The sequence below is a fragment of the Parasteatoda tepidariorum genome, chromosome 11 (genome assembly GCF_982258835.1).
Source record: "Parasteatoda tepidariorum strain Cologne lab strain chromosome 11, Ptep-v5.0, whole genome shotgun sequence".
Taxonomy (NCBI): Eukaryota; Metazoa; Arthropoda; class Arachnida; order Araneae; family Theridiidae; genus Parasteatoda; species Parasteatoda tepidariorum.
In genome coordinates, this window is record NC_141765.1 from 71,973,708 (window position 1) to 71,990,522 (window position 16,815).

General features: G+C 28.4%; 2 protein-coding genes across 3 annotated transcripts in view; one reads left to right on the forward strand and one right to left on the reverse strand.

The window, feature by feature from the left end:
• Positions 1-16,815, forward strand: part of Syn (synapsin) — a 305,997-nt gene that overhangs the window by 228,192 nt on the left and 60,990 nt on the right. The gene's annotated exons all lie outside the window — the stretch shown is intronic.
• Timp (Tissue inhibitor of metalloproteases) overlaps positions 1-16,815 on the reverse strand; it is an 85,042-nt gene that overhangs the window by 56,549 nt on the left and 11,678 nt on the right. The window contains exon 1 of one of the 2 annotated variants that reach the window (XM_087154975.1): positions 4,212-4,370. The exons of the other annotated variant lie outside the window; for it this stretch is intronic. The gene's annotated coding sequence lies outside the window, so the exon portion shown is untranslated. Of the gene's footprint in view, positions 1-4,211; positions 4,371-16,815 lie in introns of those variants that run through there. 2 annotated transcript variants of the gene reach the window in all.

Consider the following 16,815-nt stretch of genomic DNA (forward strand, 5'->3'; position numbering starts at 1 on the left):
GTAATACTGACAAATACATGTTTTAATTTGCCAAATTATGCCCAATTTAATTGAGATAAATTTTAAACTTTTTGTTATAGGCATATCTTATTTTAGTCAACCAAAATTTTTATCTTGTATTATTGTCAGGATTAACTAATATACGAAATATTAAGATGAGATAAAGTTCATTACAATTAGGAAAAGTATTTATAAATATCTTTAAAGATTAAATTATATTAATGTTTTTGCATTGTTTTCAATTTAATGTATGTTAGCATTTTTCTAAAATTTAAGAAATATTAGCGTTTTTTGGACATTTAAATTTCCTTACTTTTTTATTAAATATAATACACATTTGAATTTTTAGTTTATAAATATTTGCATTCAAAACAAAAAATAAGTAAAAATTTCGTACACATTTATTAGATTATAACAATAATTTGCCGGAAATAAACTATGGTAATTAACTTCAATACATTTGATCACCGTAATATATTAATGCTACGCAAGGTAATGGGATTTTTGACAATAGTGCGATATATATCTTAGTGTATATATAAACGACCACGCACTTTAAGTTTTCATCAAGACCATTTTACTAAACTGTTTAAAAAACGCGTTCAGAAGTCCGTCAAAAACTTTAATACCTTTGAAAAAACAAATTACAAAATAATGTCAAACGAAACAAAACGTATTTCATCGAAGCAGAATAATTAATAAACAAGTTTAGCTTTCGATTGCATGGGAAACGGATCTATAAGATTAAGCATAAGATATTGATTTTACAGATCAATTTTCTATGCTTAAACTTTAAAAAAAAGCTAAAAAATGAAAATTTTATTTGAGTTTTGTTTCAAAGAAAGTTTTTCTTACTCATAAATTTTGCAACAAATCTGTGAATTATATAGTTTAAAAATTTTATTTTAGATTTAATACATTTCTTATATAGAAAGTTATGAAACATAATTTTAGTTTCATACCTAAAGTGAATGTTAGGTTAATACTTATATAATATAAGGTGAATACTTCACACCTAGGCAATCTGAGGTGAAGACAGATTTAATGAGGTTTTGATAAGTAAATAAATAAAGTTTTAATAAACTTCATATAACCAATGCCATGCGCATATTTAGATGCGAATAAGCAACTATCAATTATTAGCAGAAATATATTCCCCAATAATTATTATTTCCACGTATTATTTAATTTCTATGAGGCTATTTAAAATGCATTATATAAAAATTTTAAATGATATAGTTTTAAACAATATTTAAGTAAATTAAAAACTTTGAAAAGCAAATTTTAAAGTAACACATTGATAAAATTTAAAATCACAGTTAACCTTAATTAAATGATAGAACCATTACTTACATATGGATTTCAAACTTTTATAATACTTACGATCATAACTAAAGTCCTTTTCCGAACAAAATAAAAAGTAATCTCACTTACCCCAATTATTTACGGTAAGGAATACAGATAATATTAACTAAATGCTAGGTGGGGCCTTTTTAAAAATAACTTACCTCAATTTTGAAGAAAACCATCAAAGACTATTAAGAAAAAATAATTTCAATATTGAAACGCATCCCAAACAAGAAGAGTATTACTTTATAATATATAGTATATTGTTTTAGGATCTCCTATTAAAGAGTATCTTATAAACATATAATCAAACGAATGCAATATTTTTGGATGCATATAAATAATACATTGAGTTTCAATACTGAGAAACGGTTAAGACGTAAACATAATTCATTTAATGTTATTGTTTTGAATTTTAAGAATACAACACAATACATCTTTAGAATAAATGAATAACACATTTAATTGCTTATATCTCTATTGATAATATATTACAATTTTCTATTAATATGTTTAAGTTACAGGTGAGCTATATAAATCAACAAAATATGCATTTCTAATATTCTATGTGCAGCAGTTTAAAAATAAACATTCGATGAGATTTACATGTAGCTTACATTGTATAAAAAAAATTTGATTTCATAGTTGAAACATTTATTCAACTTTTAATAAGAAAAATTAATAGAATTCTTTTAAAACCTCGAAACAGCTCGGACGTAAAATGACGTTTGTTTAGAGCTCATGACTAAGAAATTAAAATAAATTAGTTACATTGAGTATTCAAGCAATTAAAGGAAAACAATTTAAGTTAAAGATAGCTATAAGGATAAATAAGAGAATGTCTCTAACACTTGGAAACATTTGGGGACAAGAAAGAATGTTGCTAATAATACGGATAAGATAAATCAGTTGAAAGAAAGGAGTGAATCATAAAATAGAGATAACTATCGCCTGTTGCCAGCTTTTAACAGCTGTTTATTAAGCTATTTTGGTTTCACTTAAAATCTGCTTACAGAAATGCAATGAATGTGATTTTAGATAGCTATTTTATTGATTACTGATTGACACTTGATTAAGGCGTGAAAAACTGCACATTGAAATTTCTACAAGTAAACAACGTTCTAAATAATGTTATAAAATGATTTGTTGCCTGAAAAGAAGCTTGGTTTCTTATAAAACATTTTTTACTGGGAACGATTTTTTTATAGTATTGTAAAACTACGCTGAAATGATGAACTTTGATGAATCATTTGCTCAAAAAAAAGTTGCACTTTCAAACGATTTTTCAAAAAAAAAAAATAAATAAATAACCACTATTTCAGCTAAGAAATTGTTTTATTAGCTGACAAAAAAGTGAAAATAAGTTTAACACACTTGAATGTAGTTTTCCTTTTATTTTTACTTAGATAAAAGCAAAAAAAGATATTTTCCAGTAATTATTTTAATTAAATTTTTGAAGAAAGATATCAAATTATTTTTGAATTTAAAAAAACGTTTCTAATTTTAAAAAAAAATTCAAAAATAAATCAAAAATTATTTTTTTAAAACTTATAATGATTACCAGAGATATTTTGTGCGTAGAGCTCCGTAAACATATGCAGAATATTAGAAAAATTCTGATTATTTAACTAATTGGTATTGAGCACTCCAACTACTGAGAAAACAGGAAGATTTTTCGTGATTTAAAACAAATCATAAAACTATATTTATGTCAATTAATATTTTGTGCATTTGTCAATATTATATGAACTGTATGACCGTACTATTTCGATTTCATCAACATATGCATAATGCTGATAATGCACCGATTTTTAAATACTCTGACACTGATTCTGATACAGCAGACGCAGTGCACCTGATTTTGCTAACATAAGTAATGCATTAACTATGATTTGAAGAAAAAATGAATTCTTAAAAATTGCATACAATTTTAGCAACATAACATATATTGCTGATTTCGAAATGAAATTTAATTTAAAACTAAATATGCTCAAGCTATTTGATAACTTCAACTTAAATAATTTCAAATACAAATCTAAGAATTAAGATTTTTTCCATGAAATAAATTTTCTTGTTTTCAAACAGCCATCTGGATTTATAAAAAGAACCTCGTATTTAAAGTTAATTTGTATCAAATCAATATTTTAAATAATGAACATAACTTATTTTTTATCTAGCAAAGAAGATAAAACTTTATAACAAGCCAACTTGATTTTATTTATATTTTTTCGGAAGAGCGTTCCTGTTATTAGAAATTGAATTTTATAATATGTTGATTAAATTATAGTTATGTTTTATTCAACAAAGTAAAATTTAGTTTAAATAAATATTTCATTACAATAAACGAATTTATAAATCTTTAAATTCAAAAATGTAATTAACGTAAATAGGAAAGACAAATAATTATAAAGTTATTTTAAATATTACTATATTTAGCTAAATTACGGTTTTCCATGAATCTCTTCATATTGCTTACAGTATAATAATTATAACATTTAAATTTTTAATTTACTTTAGAAAAGAATAAGAAAAAATTAAGTCTATTTTAATTGTATTCAAAACAAACTTCTAGTTAAAAATGATGATACTTCCGAACTTCTGATGAGTAAAAAATTCACAACATTTCGTTTACCAATGAAAATATTTCTTTTCACAATACAATATAAATCCTAGCACACAAAAAATAATTTTAAATAAACTATTTAGTAAAAAATGAAACGATTCACTAAATTTCTTAACATCGCACCAGGTATTCGATTACTATAAATTAGCAATCAAGTGAGATAGAAAAAATGCTTATAGTAAAATAGCTGTGCAAATAATTTTTTAAAAAAATAAACTCGTTAAAAAATTAAAAATCGAACCTGTCAAAATGATCTATGTCGAATCTTATCCTAAAATCAGATCTCTAATTTGAAGAGGCGATTCTTTAAATATGTCAACACAGCTGAGAGCCTTTACTTTTTAAAGATGCGACTTGCACATGGGATTGTAGATAGTTGAATGCTGGATCCAAACAATGTGGTAAGGATGAAGATCGCGCCTATCACGCCGCCAACATAACTCGCCAAAAAGATCTTTGGGTTGCATAGTTTATCCTTACTCTCTCATCCTTTTCGTTTTCATGCATGCTTTTTTTCAACGCAACCATTCTATTTCATTTTTGTTTCTTATATGCTTCGAAAAACTGCTTTTGATTTTCAAATTAGTCGATGAAGATCCGAGTCTGCGTATTTAAAAGTCAACTTAATAAATCAATATTATAAAAGTTTCCAGTGGCATTTATATGTATGCTTATATATTTTTTTTAATCATTCAAATATTATGAATTAAAATGAGCCTTATAATCAAACTTAATTTATATTTTTGAAAAAAAAAAATATAAGTGGTTTATCTGCAAAATATACAGGAAAACAGAACAGAATTATTTTTTGACAAAATGAAATTCTTAGTGTTTTTTTTTAAAAAATAAATCACTATTATTCATTCAAAAAATACCTAAAAGCATTAATTTAGCCTTTACTAGATTTCGAAATAAATGATTCATTATTCTGAAGCAGAAAAAAACTTTAAACTTATCTGAAAACTTAAAAACTTAAAACTCATCTGAAAAGTAACACAAACTAAAAATAAAATTTGATTTCGGATTGTAACATAACTTCAACTGTAGTAAAGATAAGGTTAAATAGACAAAATTGGAAGGTAAAAATGAAATAAATGATTGCTGTTGTTGTTGTTAATTTACGTCGCACTAGAGCTGCACAATGGGCTATTGGCGGCTGTCTGGGAAACATCCCGGAGGATGATCCGAAGACATGCCATCACAATTTTGATCCTTTGCGGAGGGGATGGCACCCCCGCTTCGGTAGCCCGACGACCTGCGCGCGAAGGCAAGCACTTTAAGGTAGCACAGTTTAACGAGGACCAATACCGCACACCCTCGGTCCCTACGCAGACTGATCCAAGTGGTCACCCACCCGCACACTGACCGTAGCCAGTGATGCTTGACTTCGGTGATCTGCTGGGAACCGTGTCTTAACGATTAGTCCACTGCGGGACTGAAATAAATGAATTCAATCCAATAAAAATATTTATTTTAAAAAAAAAAACTTCTGAGGCTTGTCTGCTTAGTTCAAGACTAACTAGTAAGCCCTCGTCAAATTAAAATACAACACAAATGACAATCTATGCCACTTAATGGCCCACCTATTTCCGATGGAAATTGTTTTTCGAAAAATTCTCTGAAAATTAGAGGTAGTCGGTTCGATTCCCACCTTAAACTCTTCTTAATACCCCCTTATAATTTGTCCTATATATTCTTCAATTGAACCTTGAATTATTAGCCACTCAAACATACAAATCTACAAATGAATGTAAGACTGAATAAAAAATTAACCTGTCGCAAGAAGTGAAATGAAATAAGCTTAGTAACGCAAGTAAACCTACAATGAAATAATGAGTAATGAGTTGGTTATTTGGTTAGAGCTACTGGATTACGGATTCATTTATTTGGTTAATAAATGCTCAGGTTTGCAGTATTATTTTTATTTTCTCCCGCAGATTGAACAGCCAACCCATATCGGACTTGCGGCTACCTCATAGTTTAGAGCCGCAGCGTAGTAATTTTTAACCAAACCCATAATATAAGGGATGTTTTACACAGAAAATCAGGACAAACTAACCTTCATGGAGATCTTTGGGATGAAAGTAACCAACTATTTGCTTTACAAGCAGAGGAAAAACTATCTATGGTTCGTCCAGGATGTTCCTCGGGCAATAATCTCTGAACCCTTTACCGGCATCCAAATAGTTTGTTTTTTATTGGGGTACCAATTGTTTTGTAACATGTATTGGGTCGCTGGTTTGTTTCTCGTGGCAACTTAGGGACATTTTCTTCAGTTCTTTGCTTTTGGAATCTTGTTATTTGTGCAGGGGCATCTTTGTTCGTATGTTTATGTTTGCAGAAAACTCACTGCACATGGCTTCCCCAACCAAGCAATTTTGCCGTTCCACCAAGCGTTTTGAAGTACTGAAGTTTTGTAGTTGAACCCACTGTGATCCTGGATGTATTTTTTGTCCTTATCTAACTTAAACTATTTGTTCTTTCAATTGACAAAGGTCGTTTTTATTTAAAGAATTCTCTTCATTCACATAAGATTTAAATGAATATGCACACTTATGTGAATTTTCTGTGATTAATAATATTTATAATAATTCTAGGCGATTAATAATTTTCGCACATTTAGTAGTACTAGGAAATTATAGGAACAATAATGGGTGTCAATAATTATTTTAATTTATATTTTAGAATTATGAGGATAAATATATTATGAAAAATATTGAAACAGTAGCTTACATTTTTTTAACGTAAAAATATATTAGAGAAAAGGTGAAATTTTTTCAAATGACTATACATATTTGGAGGCATAGAAAACTGTAATATGAAGCTGTTACGATTTTTGAATTATATGTGAGACGTAAGTGTTCTACGAGAGTAAATAAAGTAAAGCTAAAGAAGGTGTTAAAGAATTAAAACTTAAAACACTATAAAAAGAAATGATTTATTTTACACAATTATATCTGTTTAACTCAATGCTGGTGTATTATTTTAAGCTGAGTCCTACACTTCATAATATATGAAAAGATGAAGAAACCTTCTTTTAAAAAATATGAAGTGTTATCCTACTTTGTTATTGCATAACATATATTTACTCTTTGATGGATTAGGCGTACCCACTCAAGAAATCGTTTCAAAATCATGACTTCAAAAACTTTTTAAAAATATGAATAATTCATTGCTTTATTTGCATATAACTATCGCATAATCAATGGAGGAAATTATAATTTTTTCATGAAAATATTTTTTTCAATGAGATCACTTTACATTTTATGTTTTCATAAATATATAATAATATCTTTAAAAGGAAACTGTTTGAATACATCATGAATATATATTTTCATTTCTGTCAATATGAACTATAAAATTATCAAATTTCAGTGTATAAAACTTAACAATGTTAAGCTTTATTCTTTGTAAGAAAATGTATGGGAAGTAATGCTCCTGAGGTCTTTTTTTATTAAATCAACCCTTATAAAAAGGGATTATATTACTAATTTACATGCATGGTTTATTTACGTTTCGGCTAGATTGTTAACTAGAGCAATTAAAATTGCAATTGGGGACTGTTTTGGATTCCTCCTAAGTGATGATCCGAAAAAAATACTGCTGCACACCACAATTTAGACAAGTGATGGTAACAATCACACAACCTCCGCACTGCACAACGTCCCTCTAACACCGAAGTGTATAGGGGCTTTTCGGGCAGCTCTGAAACCAGTAGTTACATTACAAGCATTAGAGTGGATAGATTAGAGTGTTTGCTTTCTATTTATTGAAATTACATACATTTGCTGACTTGTGTGCTCAATATAGGCTTATAAGTCATTGTCAAGTAGAAAATACAGATAGAACAATTCAGAGAAGGACATCACAAAGAATACATCCAGGGTTACGGCGGGATTCGAACCCGCTACCTCCACGCTTAACAGAGCGTTTGGACCGGCAATACCGCTCGGCCAGGGAGGCCCCTTTGCTTTCTAATGAGGTCCCAACGAATTCCAGTGATAGCTGGTACGAATTCCGCATCCGGCTTGCACAGACCACAGTGCTGACGTAAAATATGATCAGTGGTCGACGGATCATGGGTCAGAGTTTCTACTTGCTGTCTGACTAACCCTGGGAGGTTTTCGTGGTTTCTCTCTCCATGTAACGCAAATGAAAGTTAGTTCCATCAAAACGGCCTCCACGAAGGCTGATTTCTCCCAATATTTGATTCAGAAGTTCCCTTGTCTTCTGGAATAGGTTCAAAAGTACGAGGCTACGGAGTTGAACATTAGTAGTCGTAAACCCGAAAATTTGGGTCGGTTGTCTAGCGACGGTTGTAAAAATAAAATAAAATATTATCTTTTGGGTTTCCTGGAGAAGCAAAAATTAATATTTTTAATGTGAGGCGAATAATGTGGTATCCTTGAGGATTTTACCTAAAATATTATTACTCCAATTGCAATCTGTTATCATTCAGAAAGAAAAACCCTATAGATAAAGTTGATTGTATAATTAAGCATTAAATCAAATATATTTTTCTTGTAAACGTTTTGCATGGCATGTGAAAAGAATTAAAAAACATTTTCGCAGTTAGCTTAAAAGCTGTGATCTTTCAACGACTGCAATAAAAAAAAATATATAACGTCTGGCTAGGTTCTGAACCCAACAAAGCCAAAACTCGAACCAGGATCAAACTAGTTCATTCGAACTAAGTCCACACAGAGCAATATCTACTTCAACAATCTAAACATTTTTTTTCTTATTTTACAAGCACCTTAAATTATCAACATCCGTGTATTAAATTAACCTAAATATTAAGTTATTTCATCACGTTAAGCTTGCCAGTTTTTGAAGCTTTAACCACACCTTTTTATTTTTTCATTTTCACGCAATTTAATGCACATTCCATCCGTTATTTCTATTAGATCATTTATTTCTTTATACATATTCCTCGCAGGTATTTCGACCTGCCATATTATGTTTTGTGGAGTTTCTGATTATGAAATTGTAGTAGCAAAGTGGTTCTAATTATAGAATAATACAAATAAAATAAAATTACCTGATACAGAAACAATTCTTTTAAAAACGAAAAAAGATTAGCTTAATTTTGCGAAAACTGATTTCTTCCTCCTTTTTCAATTAGGTCACTAGAAAGATTGAAGGATCAGAGTGGCCCTTTCCTGTGTGTTCCCTTGTATGTAGATAAATTAGACACTCTCAAAATCTTAAAATATAATCATAATGCATTTAATAAAAACATATTATAGACTTAATCATCGAAATTCTTTAGTATTTTATTCGATTTGTTAACAAAAATATTTGATTAAACGGATCACTGACTTTTCAATTATGAGTATACTTTTTCTTAGATAATTGAGCTTCCCTTTCTCTATAAAAATTAATTATAAAAATGTTGAAATTATCTTGTTTTCTTTAACAAAACTGGGGTACCTTATGGTACCCCTTACCAAAGGGTACCTTATAACCAAAACTTCCTTGGGGATACCTACCAAAATACTTAAGAGGTAACTCTGGTCCCTCCCGTCAGTTTAGGTATAAGGTTCTAAATATACGTTTATATAAGGCTTATGATTAAATATGCACTTAAACTTAATCAAATTATAAAAAGTCAAAAGTAGTCAACACTTTCAGTAAGATATTTTTCAAATTACAGAGCAATAAAAACAAGAAGAGCATCCATCTTCCTAGAGTTAATAAGTGAATGTTATTTCTCCGTGAATGATTTCCGAAATAAAAGAGAAAGATTAAGAAATATTTGCAACCAAAATAAAACTTGATGGATGGAAATAGATTAACGTTAGTCTTTTAAAATGTAGTGAGACATTTTATCTCCTTGCCGTTTTTAGTCAAATCTTGACATCTAAAAATATAATTTCTTGTCGTGTTTTCTTTTAAGCTTCAGTTATTTTAGTATGATAACACGACAATGTATTCGTTAATTAAATTATCTTTACTAAATAAAGTATTTTTTTCTAACTTTACGTTAAGAAGAATTAAATCTTCAATTTCACTTATACTTGAATATAATGTTAAATTATTTCGAAACTTTATTTTTCGGATCATAGCTGATGACAGATTAATTCTATGATGTATATGGATAATCTAAGGGGTCCTTCTTTTACGTAAAATGTTTTGCACGTAAATATCTTTATGTACTGCCACCCTTACCTCTGTTTCAGAAAGTTTTTACCAATCGGGATTCTAATTCAAAAACTAATCTCCGAAACAAAATGAAATTTTACACATCCATTGAGGAACGTTTAAAAGAACATTCGGATATCAAAATGTCATTGATGTAGTCCTCACTTGGTGAGTTATTTTATGCCAGTTTAGAAAAACTTATTAATAAGAGAATTAGGATTGTTTTGCTGTCACGCACTCTTTTGTCGAAAAATGAATAACTCATCTCACTCAGTTTAAAATTTGAAATAATTTTTGAGTTATGCAGCAATTTATATTGGCAGTTTTTGGGATTTTCGATAAAAAAAAGAAAAACTAATTGCAGTAAAGTTATAATTTTTTGCAACACGTACCCTAAAAGCTGAATGTAAAGAAAAATAATTTTTGATCTTTTTAAATATTTCGAATTAGGCTCAGAGTTTTGGAAAGCTTTTATTTAAATGAGCGTTATATATATTTTGCCTTTAAAATACTCAGTTCCGAAAGTTCCAATTTATTAACAGCCATTTCATATACTTCCGTTTTATTTAGGTAATGATGTAGTTATATACAGAGTACGCAAAATAACGTTTAAATAAATAAAGCGCAATACTCAATAAAAATTATTTCGTTCAAAAAATTTCTAAATATAAGAGATTTTCTGTATGTATCAGACACAGTTAAATATTTTATAAAATGAGTGCAAATAAAATAAATTCTAAATTAAAAGATGATAGAATATTCGTATATTGCATACGGCTTAACAAAAAAAGCTGTGTTTACTACAATTGTTTCATTTTACAGGATTTCTTTAGAAGTTAATGATGTGATTTGTCCTACTAACCTACTTGGTTTTTGCCGGCAATAATCATTCTGATATTCAAATTAACTTTCGATAATTCTTTTTAACCTCAAAAACTATTTTCTCACTTAAAAGAAAGAATGATTTGATTCTTCGTAAAATACGAGATATTTTTATGCTGTATTATAATTGTAAAAGTTTAATTTCTTTTCTTTGACAGGAGAATAAGAGCATAATACTACCTTTTGCTACCGAACTATGCAAAATATTATTTAATTTGAACATATTTTTGGATATACAACAATCACTGATTTTAATTGTAAAAGCTTAATTGCTTTTCTTTGACAAGAGAATAAGAGCATAATACTACCCTTTGCTACCGAACTATGCAAAATATTATTTAATTTGAACATATTTTTGGATATACAACAATCACTGATTTTAATTGTAAAAGCTTAATTGCTTTTCTTTGACAGGAGAATAAGAGCATAATACTACCCTTTGCTACCGAACTATGCAAAATCGTATTTCATTTGAACACCTTTTTGGGGGAATTACAATAATCAACTTCGAACACTTTTTAACCTTACCCAAAAGGCACCTGAATCAATCTTTTCGACAAACTAGTCTTTGCGGAGAAACTACCCCGATTTCCGATACAAAATCACGAAAAACTCTTACGATTAGCCCGATAGCAGGAGGGCTTTAACTCATCATCTGTCTACCTCTGAGGATATTTTCACATCAAACAGCCATTGGTGGGAGCATATTTCGAATTGACCGATATGTTTATTTTTACGTGCATACCGTGATAAAAAAAATTAAAAATTGAAAGAAAAATTAAGTTTTGAATCACTTAAGAGATAAAAAATTTCAACTTGGTTCCCACATTTTTAATTTTTCTTGAAAAAAAATTAGAGCTAAATTTGACGTAAATAGTTAGTAAATCCTATTTTCTTCAAATTTTACATCGATTTTTAGATTATTTTTAGAAACTCTTTCAATACGAAAAACAAAAGTGCAGTAGTTCGAGTGCCTTAAATCTTAAACTTGGAGTTCAGTTTTTTTAAACTATCTATAGAATTCTGAAAAGAATTTACTGGACATAAAACCAGACGAATATTTTAAATATATTGAAAAATTTAATTGTTAAAAGAATCCTTAATTAGGTGGAAACTTTCAAAACTTAATGAAAAATTCCTGACTTTTCTCAATATTATCTGTTTAAAAAAAGGCAGTGTTAGAGTTTCTGTTCAAATATTAAAAACTTCAATCAAAAATGCTTTTAAAAAAAAACTAAGACTTATTAGTGTTTTTATCATACTGACAGTTTGTGCCATTTTATTTTCAGAAAAAAGGATAAAGATGAGCAAAATTTACCCTAACAGTTGTAAATAATGGTTTCAAACTCACAACATCCATAAAAATAACATATTATTCCCTAAAAAGTGTTATGAAAGTGTTTGAGAAAGAGCCTCGAAAGAACAGCCTTAAACATCAAATTATAACAATCAACGATATATTTTTTTTTTATAATTTTCAACACTTAAAGCAATATTGTTCAATCGATTTATTTATCTCATATAAAAAGCTTTAATATTCATGAGTCATATTAAAGATAAATAATCCTTTAAATACTCAAAATATATTGACTAACGTAAGCTGACAGCAGATGCATAAATTCCCAATAAACAATCGAAAGAAATTCAATACCCTTATTTTTTTATGATACGATATCTATCTTACTAATGTAATATCTATCCCCGTCACTTATATTTTCTTTTAAAAAAGAATTTTTTTTTCAATGTTTCTGTGTTTTTACTTCAAAAAATGGCTCAACGATATCACCCCTACAATCTTGTTGAAATAATAGATTTTCCCCTATTCTAGTACTCAAGCGAGGAGCCAATCATGCATTAGAACACTTTTAGTGCACCCCTCTAATCTACATAACGGTCATATTTGTATTCCTCTTTAAATAAAGAGCCCATATTTCAGTTCTAATCCCATACCGGGAAGTATAGGATTAACAGAATAAAAGCATATTCATATGAGTCAGATCAGTTGATAATTGAATGTAAGCCCGTTTCTCAGTGTTACATTTGTACTAAGAGATGCTAACGTTTTAGCTATATAATTATTTTAAAATAGTTACTCTTTCGAAATTATTCCAAAAACTAGATAACTGACAAAAAGTTGTTACAAAACAGAAGAAGTTTGTTCAGAAAAGATTATTAAATATTTTCGTCTGTTTCAGCGTAAACAGTGTCTTCTTCTACACTGAGGAAAAATTCTGACGAAAAAGAAACATATTTTTATGTAATAGACGATTCTGATGAAAAAATGAAGAAATAAAAACGAAATCTATCATTATTCACATATTTAGTATAAATACAACACTGAAAAGTAAATGTATCAGAAAAACTGGTTTTCACGTCATACTCTAAATAATCAATGATAAAGGTATATAAGGATAGCGAAATCTATCATTATTCACATATTTAGTATAAATACTACACTGAAAAGTAAATGTATCAGAAAAACTGGTTTTCACGTCATACTCTAAATAATCAATGATAAAGGTATATAAGGATAGCGAAATCTATCATTATTCACATATTTAGTATAAATACAACACTGAAAAGTAAATGTATCAGAAAAACTGGTTTTCACGTCATACTCTAAATCAGTAGTCCCCAACCTTTTTGTACCTAAGAGCAAATACCAGAATATTGGTCGAATGGCGGGCACCATTTATTTTTTCAAGATAAATTTATAGTTGGTAGACATAGGTAATATTACACACTACATATAGTGCACAAAAAATTTAATTTTAAAAATTAATTTAACATATGAATATAATTAGTATTAATTTTCTTGTGTAAAATAAATAATTACTAAATTGCTTTCAAAACATATGAAATATAAAAATTATTTATAAAATACAGTCAATGTGGTGTTAGGCATGGCATTTCGCTGGCCAGCGCTAGATAATTGGGAGAATATAATGCTATTTTTAAGAATGGAATTTATTCCTTCAATCATATTCCAGAATTTCTATCTTCGATTCTTCTCGCTTTACTCGAAGAAATTCTGAAACGTATGTTGCTATTACGGTAACGTTTATTTGGTTGGCAAAAGGATTAACAAAAAAGTTATCAAAGGCTCGATGATATTAAATTGTTGAAAGAGCTTTTTAAATTGATCTTTAAACAATTGGAGGTTGATGACAAATGCTAATAAGTCAATTTCACTGTCACCTAACATTTTTTTCATGTTTGGAAAATGCACAAGAGACTTCATTTTCAAATGTGATATCCACAAAACTAGCTTAGCTCTGAACGAGTTTATAGCCTTTATCATTTTTGCTTTATGTTTGTCTTTTTCCTGCAGCTCCAAGTTTAAATTATTTAGTTTTTTCCATTATGTCCATTATGAAAGACAAATCTGCTAGCCAAAGAGGATCTCTCAGTTCCAAAAATGTTTGATTTTTGGCTGCAAGATTATTTTTTATTTCTCCAATTAAATGTAGAAATCTATCAAGTACTTTACCATTACTGAACCAGAGTACCTCAATATGTATTTGCATAGCATAAAATGTGCATAGCATTTATTGGGAAAATGGAAAACTGAAATATTTTATCGTTGGGCACAAGCAGCGGGCGCACCTAGATCGATTGACGGGCGCCATGGTGCCCACGGGCATAGGGTTGGGGACCCCTGCTCTAAATAATCAATGATAAAGGTATATAAGGATAGATTTGCTAAATTTAACCACATTTACTACCAACCAGGATGATATTAAAACCATATTTAACTTATAATTTTATCGAAAGTCATTATTAAACAGCAGCAGTAAAAATTACCGTACTTTTTGGTGTTCTCATAGCAAGAAAACACGGTAAATTTAGCCATATTCTGGCAGTTTTGACCATATATTTTTTTTCATACTGAAACCATTTCATTCTACTAGACGAATTTTCTGAGCTTTATTTCCACGCATATTCATCGTCTTCAAAAATAAATTAATGAATAACAATAACAACGATTCGGTCATAATCAACTGTTATTAGGCATGCAATAAAATACTACTAGCTTCGGGATAAAGAATTGTCGATTGCTCAGAGGCACCAAAATTTAAGGTTTCGAAAAATCAGTTTAGTTTTAAAGTTCATTCAATTTTATTAAATTTTAATTGGAACAAACAATAAAACTTCATATTTTTAAAAAAAATATAAATCCTAATATAATCCAGTTAAACTTGCAGGATGTTTTGTAATTTTACATATTTATGAATTTACACGTGTAATTTTAAATTTTATATCTTACTTTTTTTGCTAAAAATTGTAACGCTGTTACAATTGTCAAAAAATAACTACAAATTAATATATTTTTTACTTTTTCTGAGTCTAAATACTTTGCACTAACTGTTAGTTTCTGACTTAGCCTTTACTCAAAATGCAGCATGGTATTTTTCTTTTCCGAACTGTAAAAAGTTCCTTTAAAATAACAGTTAGAAATCATCTCTTATCGTGATTGGCTGGCTATATACATTACCATATCGGGTAAAGAGCATTTTAATCTCAAGTGGTATATATTCCTGTTTAGAACAATATTAAGATTAATGACCCTGAACTTATTCAAGGTAATGAGCTGTCAGTTAAAACGCAAACTAACCTTCAATCTCAGTAAGTCGAAATGACTGTTGAAATCGTTTAATTGCCTTAGGAAACAAATTTGATGACTCTTTTGAAGAGAATACACTATAAATTTCGAAAGTTCATTAGCTTCTGGAGAAGTTATAATTTTAAACACACTGAATAAAATGTCGTATTTTAATATTAAATGTCGCATGTAAAGAATTACTAAAGAATCCTACATCAAAACTTTTCGTTTTTAATGTTGTGTTAAATTTTGAGACACAAAACACAATGTTAGAAAAAAACTAACAAAATTTAAAACTATGTAAAATTTCAAAAAAAGTACTATCGCGTTGTAGTTTCTTAAAGCATTTGTTGCGTATCAGTTAAAAATTAGACGAAATTAACATTTTTCATTTTTACATTTAAAAAACTATTTTTATGTCTGATTTGAAAGCAATTATCAATCAACACTTAATATCTGTCAACATTGACAAAATTCAAAAATAAAAAAAATAATAAAAAATTTAAGAAACAATTACAAATAATTCATGTCAAAAAATAAATTTTGTTGAGCATTTTTGAGAGTTTCTTTTTGGAGAGCGTTGCATGAACCATTTTATATTTGTCTTAAAACAGAACTATAGATATTAATAAATTAAATATATTTTAAAATAATGTCTCTAATATTACCATTACAGTTTATCAACCATTGACATTCGAATTTCTATTATTCTACACGATATCTATTTAACAATAAACATTTTATTGCTTTATGAAAAATTAATTTAAAATTGGCTACAAAATGCATAAACCACCAAAATAGATGTTTTAGTTACATATGCTGAGCAACATTTATTTTATACTTCAGCTTGATTTATCTAATATCTCAAAACTTTTAAAATCAAAAAATGAAACAAATTTTTTAATAAAAATTATTTATGATGGCATATTGAAAGGTAAATCGTAAACATTAATCGTATTTCATTTAATCTCGCAGGAGAAAAGTAAACAATTTAATTGAGCTTGAATTGTATTTTGAAAAACATGAATCTTAAGTACTTAAACTAACTAATCTCTATGTACTATGTACTAATATCACAAAACTTTTAACATCGAAATATAAAACAAATTTTTGACTAAAATTATGCATGATGGCATATCGTAAGGTAATAAATCATTAAAATTTATCGCATTTCATTTCGTCTCGCAGGAGAACAATAAACAATTTAATTGAGCAT